We start from the raw sequence: 6,556 nt of genomic DNA on the forward strand, positions 1-6,556 counted from the left end.
ATAACTGTATTTCATGTGGTTTTTAACAAGGCCCTTTTTTAGTATTATAACTGGAAATGACTAAATAACATATTTCATCCCTGTGTTTAAAACATTTGCATTCTTTCAAAACTTTATTAACTTTCAAAAAAATTTGAATCTTTCAAAACTAATTTTCATGTTATATGCAAATTACATTTCAAACAAGGTCACATATCTAATATACATCTCCATGTACATTTGTTCATTTCAGGAGTATTTTTCAGGGCATCCTAATAATAGACTACAAGCTACAAAATTCAGTAAATCCCCTAGTGCCTTTGCTGATCCAATATCAATAAACTACTTGGTCTAAATTGACATCATTATTACTTGTGTTGAATAAATGGTCTGTATTTACTTCAGATGCTAATGCAAAATTAACACAGAGTAGAATCAAGTGCACTACGCGGAGCTAAAACACCACACCACTTTCTAGGCATGTTTGGAATAAAAAAATGTATAACCACTTTTTTATTAATAAAATAGTGCAATCGTTGGGCTTTTGCCTTGCTGTATAATTATTTAATTAAATGTTTAGAAAAACAAAATATGAGCCCTCATATCACATTAGTTGAAGTTGACTTTGAATGTTATCCCAGTTTGGCAATAGGTTTGAGGCAGTATTTGGAAAATTAAAAAATATATACAGACTCATTATCAGCTCCCATAAAGTGCTTGATCATACATGTACTCCTGTGGACCACAGGCTTGACCACTGTCATGCCACAGAGAACTCATCTACTTAAATTTAACTCTAATAGACATCATCCTGTCTGCCTTTAATCCTATCTTTCTTTGCCCAGTGGAAAATTTTATTTGGCAAAATAATTAATTGGGTCCAGTCTTCTGAACAATTGCTATTTCCAGGTTATGCCTTTATACCATTAATTTGTTTCCTGAACTCCAGAAACTGCTCCCTAATATAAGATATACTTTGCACTTAATGGATCACTGAGCAAGATACTTTAACAGTACGAAGTGCTGAAATGCTTGTGTCCTAGACTTGGGCTGAGAATCTTAGCCTTTAGAAAACTCATTATGTGATGGCATAATTTAGTGAAATATAACTTTGCATGTTATATACATATTCCTTTCTCTTTTATACAGTCTCCTTTCTCTGTTTATACATTTTCCTTTCTCTGTCATTTCAAGCAAATTGAACTGTGAGGTTTTACTACCTCAGGAATTTTAGTAGAGCAGTAAATAGGAGCTGCTTGAAGTCCATGCTCCTGGTAAAATCTTAAATGCATTGCAAACCAGAGGTTTGGGTCACAGAGCAGGGGAGACAAGGTCACAGAAATTAGGGAGGATATAAAGAGAAGACTCATAGTTCTTGGCTGTGTCTGTGGTTACAGATTTTAACAGACTGTGAGGTGCAGGGCACTCAGAGCTACTGTGGATGTCGCAGGCCTGCTTACCTGGGAAGCGGGGAAGCACACTTCTATCCCGGCTAACCACAGCAGGCTGTGAATGCAGACGTGTGTTAGAGCCCAGAAGTGCAGAGACCGGTCCTGTTCCTCTGCTCACCCTTCCCTTTCTTGTCGCTCGTCTTTTCTATCCCACCTCTCCTTGAATCCCTTTCCCTTCCTTTCCCTCAGCCCCCATTTTGCTTCCACTGCTCATCTTCCCCACGCTCTCCACACACCCCCTTCCTTTGCAGAAATTTCAGGAGTCCATTCAATTTTTTTTTTTTTGAAACTACTGCCAAAAAATAATTTAATATAAAACTCCACAAAGATATAAATAAATATATAAGATATATAAGATATAAATAAAGATGAAATAAATGCCACTATTCTTGCTGTTCTCTCTCAGGCAAGGCAAGTCATTTGTGGCCAGGTCCCTGAAGGAGGGGTGGGCGTTCTGTAGCCATTAGTAGCAGCCAGGGGACATGGTGCTAGAGTTGGCATTTGTCCTTTGATGGTTATGGGACAAAAAGGGGAGAAAAACAACCAGGCTTACTTGGTACAATTCCCATTGAAGGAAAGTAGAAGCCAGAACTAGCATCTAACACAAGATGTCAGGGAGGAAATGCTTACATTCCCTCCTTGCAAGTATCTACCTTGATCATCACTTAAGTGAAAGGATGCAATATTTTCAATTAGGATGTAAATAATTTCAGGACTCATGGTACATGTGATTAGACTCTGTTAATGACAGAAACGGAGTCCATCTTTTTGGTCACATCTTTACTGAATGTCTAGGTATTCTTAAGAATTCATAATTGTTTATTTTTATTTTGGGAAGATTTTCACCCTTCACTCTTGTGAGTGCTGCCTGACAGTTCAGAGTATGAAATAGTTCTCCAGAAGTCCCAGAGCAGCTGTGGAAGTGGTGTCACGCAGGAAGTAGCCTGGAGGGTGGAATTCTGCCCAGGGGGTTCCTCTTTAGCAAGAACGCAATTTGAAGTTACTCTTCTGGCCCAAAGAAGTTTGTACATATGACACCATCTCTTCACAAATCAAAACTGCCGAAGACAGAGTTGATATATGGAGAAATATAGCCCACAGCTGAGGGGCAGCTGAGTAGAGACAGGACAGACCTGCAGGGGAAAGAAAAAGATGGCAGAGGAGGGGAGAGGAGAGTGCTGCATACAGATGAACAGCCCTGGGGGAGGGGGATCTAATGACGGAGACTCACTTTCCAGAACAACCTGAAGATGAAGGGAAACTCCCTGAGACAGGAGGAATGAAGACCAGAAGTATCAAAGCTACTGAAATTCAGTTGAAAAATATTCTGTATATTCAAAATCTTAAAATTGAACACTTATAGGCAAAGTAACAGTATTATGTACAATTATTATTTGTTTATAGAAAAACCCTATCACTACAGGGTAAGCTGAAAGAAGTTACAGAAAGTAGATCTTGAAAAATGGAGATGATTTCCTGATTCAAAATTCACTACATTAAATTTTATTTCTCATCAATGACATACAATTATGATTCACTTATTATATACAATTATACTTATGTTAACTGTTTTATCTGTCAGTCTGTGATGTGAATTCAAGCATCCTCACTGCATTTCTTCTGCAGTGTGCTGGTCTGTGTTAAAGTGACCCTCTAGCTATTGCTAAAGTTTTATCTAGATTGAATGCCCACCAGCTGATGATTAGCACAGATTTGTATAGAGTGGACATGACCAGATGTCCAGAACATCTGTCACAGCCGAGCCTTAGCTGGAACTATTTCTGTCTCTCTGTGCAACATATGATATGTGCAATCAATTTTGTTCATTCTTCAAATATTTGTTGAATGTATACCATATACAAGGCACTGAGCAGGGCTGTTAAGGATATTAAGTTAGCAAGTGGAAAAGAACAATATTGGCCATACTGGAAGGTAAGCAAATTCCTTTTAATAAGCTACCTTATGAAATAAACCTTAGGGCACGTGGACCTTAACTTGAGAATTAGACATTAGCTTTCTTATCTTAACGGATTCAATTTTTTAGTCCCAGAGAAGAGAAAAAAGGATGTGGAACACTGAAGCATTGAAAACTGAACATTTCTCCCAACCTCACAAGTCAAGAGACTGTCTGTGTGTGTGGCCGGTGAATGTGTGAGCTGCAAAGCTATTCTGAATCATTACTGCTAAACCATGCTTTAATAACTGGAGAACCATTGTACCATCTGTATTCACAGTCTCACACAAAACTATCAGGCCAGAGTGATTTTTCTGTAATCTGGATGCCCATTCTAAAAATAAATTCATTTAAGACATTCTTAGCATATCATATTGAATGTTAATAAGCCTGTAGGACAAGAAAAAGTTCACTGCATGTCCTGTTTTCTTTCTACCTAACCAGTTTTGTGGCACCAGTGTCTTTCATCCAGGTGTCAGTGAAGAGCCAGTTAAAATAAAAATTCCTAAAGAAAAAAATGCATGCTTTTTGGATCCATTTCTCTTCTTCCATTTCAATATATTTTCTAACATTTAAGTGCTGAGAAAAATTTCCCTTTGTGTTATCCTCCATAGCAGGTGGCAGCTGAAGTTGTTCAATTACATGCTTTGTTAAATAAAACCTTATAAATATAGACTGTTATTACATTTAACTAAAGCTTACACTCAAATGATTTTTCCTTCTGCATCAATTTCCAAACATTTTTCACCTACTGCTTCACCTCCAGCCATGGTAAACTCCCAAAGCCCCTGAACTAGGCAGGGTCTGATTGTTTTCAAAAAGTTACAGAGTTGATCTAGAAGAGTGCTTGACTTGTTGAAAAAACTGCTGTTTTCTGGGTAGAGGGTTGAAAGGAGGAAACATAATGATGTACAAAGACCAACTCATCACTGGGCCGGGGCAAGCAGACGGATGGGGAAAGCCAGGGCCAGCTTACCTTGGAGGATACCAGTAGTCACAATGGCGATTTAAACAAACTGAATAGGGCTGCCAGAAACAATACATGACATCCAATTAAACCTAAAGCTCAGATAGGCCACAGACTCTCTTTTATAGTATAAGCATATACCGTACAATATTTGGGGCATACTTTACACTAAAAAATTATTTATTGCTTATCTGAAATTCAAATGTAATTGGGTATCCCTTATTTTTATTTGTTAAATCTAGCCCTCCTAAATCCAAAGAAAGCCTTCTTTGCTAAAAATTCTTTTCACATTGCCTAACATTCAATTAATTAACATTTTTTGATCAGTTAAGAAGCACTCTCTTTTAAAAGATAAATATTTCTGGGAATTATATGAGTTGTTCACGTGTCAATGTGAATTAATTTAAAGAGACTACTTAATTCCCAATGTCTAGCTCATTTCTCTGAATCAAAGTGGGTCAGTCAGTCAGACTGAAGGGCCTGGGAGTGTTGTGTTTTTTTTTTTTTTGGTGAGAAGAAGTTGATTATGGCTGAGTAGAAACTTTAATTTCAATGGGAGGATATCTGCAGATGAACAAGTTTGTTTGTTTGTTTTTTTGATGAACCAGTTTTAGTGAGGATTTTCTGACAGTTATCAAAGGCCAGGGAGAGACTAGACAAAGGATGGAATGGGGCTAAGAGTGTAAGGTAATAGCGCCAGAGAAAGCCCACTTATTCTAGATTTTTATTTTTAAAAAAACAGTTCTTATTTCATGAGGGAATCAGCAGTGGCCCCCCCTTTTTTTTTCTTTAAGTGGATTATGGTAAATATTAAAATCAGTGGCAAGTAGATTTTCACAAATGGTGAAAAGATGGCAATTAAAATCACAAGACAGGTCAAGTTAACTAATTTCACTGTGGTTTCAATGTGTGTAAACAATGATGGTTATATTAATAACATTGGTTTCCATTTTAAACAAAAATCTCAACTAGAAGGGTCTGAAAGCCCAGCTCTTGGCATGGATTATATCCGCTCCTTCACACCCTGTTTAGTCAGATCACTAAGAACGAAACCAGTAAACCTGAACAGCCATAATAACAGGAAGAAAAATGCTCTTACACATTTGCCTGAGTCATAAACCTATAAACTTTTGAGAGAGATAAAGCAATTATAGATTCCCTTCTGCCTTAGATGTGATACAATATATTCCTAGCAAAAATGAAAGGATATTAATTTGGCAGCATTTAGCTCTTCTTAAACAGAGTCTAAACCATACAGTATCCCCAGTCACCAAAGTCCACACCTTACATTGTCTACCACTCACTGGGCATGAGATAGATGTTTTCTTACAAAATGTAGCTAATATTGTTACATGTTTACCATTGTTACAAACTCCTTTCACTTTCTATGACACCCAGAAAAGACGGACTGAACAGCTTTTCAAAATTTTTGATGAATTGAACAACTGCTCATTAAAATTCATATTTTAAAGTGAAACCCCCCAAAGAGATTCTAAATTTCAAAATCTAATATTTTATATTAGTATTGCTATTCATTTCTTGTAACCAAACAGTCCAAGTTTAAAATTTCATTTTCCTAAGACTTGTGTATTAAAATAAATGTAATTGACCAAAATTAAATCAGACTACAGTTACATTCATTCCAATTACTAGCAAGTTACTGTACCCACAATCTGCATGAAACAGATGTCAGAACATAATAATCTATTTTGCAATGGGTTTATATTTTTTGCCTCCTTTTGAACAATAACGTTTATGGGAAACACAGCTAAACAGCTGTCTGACTAATGGGGAAAGCTATGCAATGCACAGCTTTGCAGCAATGCACAAATGCAGTACAGACACTGCAGAGAGGCTGGAAATAAAATCACTTCTTTTGGGAGCAGCACTGCTGGCTCTCAGCTGTGATGAAACAGATTTTCTTTTTTTAAAATTCACATAACTAATCTAACATTAATTCCCTTAAACACTGACTACATGGAAAGAAAATTGCTTGACACTTTTTAGAAACTAGAGACAGCAGTTTTAAATATTTTTTTGTCTCTCTGGTAACTGAAGTGAAGAGTCCTTACAAGATGACTTAGATGCTACTGATTTGAATGAAGGAAAAAATGGATAAATGTATGCTTTATTTAGCTTGAGTTTCATTTTGAGGCTAGAAACAGGGTTATAAAACATCAGGGACTTAACAGCACCGATAGAGGA

The sequence above is a fragment of the Muntiacus reevesi genome, chromosome 3, assembly GCF_963930625.1.
Source record: "Muntiacus reevesi chromosome 3, mMunRee1.1, whole genome shotgun sequence".
Taxonomy (NCBI): Eukaryota; Metazoa; Chordata; class Mammalia; order Artiodactyla; family Cervidae; genus Muntiacus; species Muntiacus reevesi.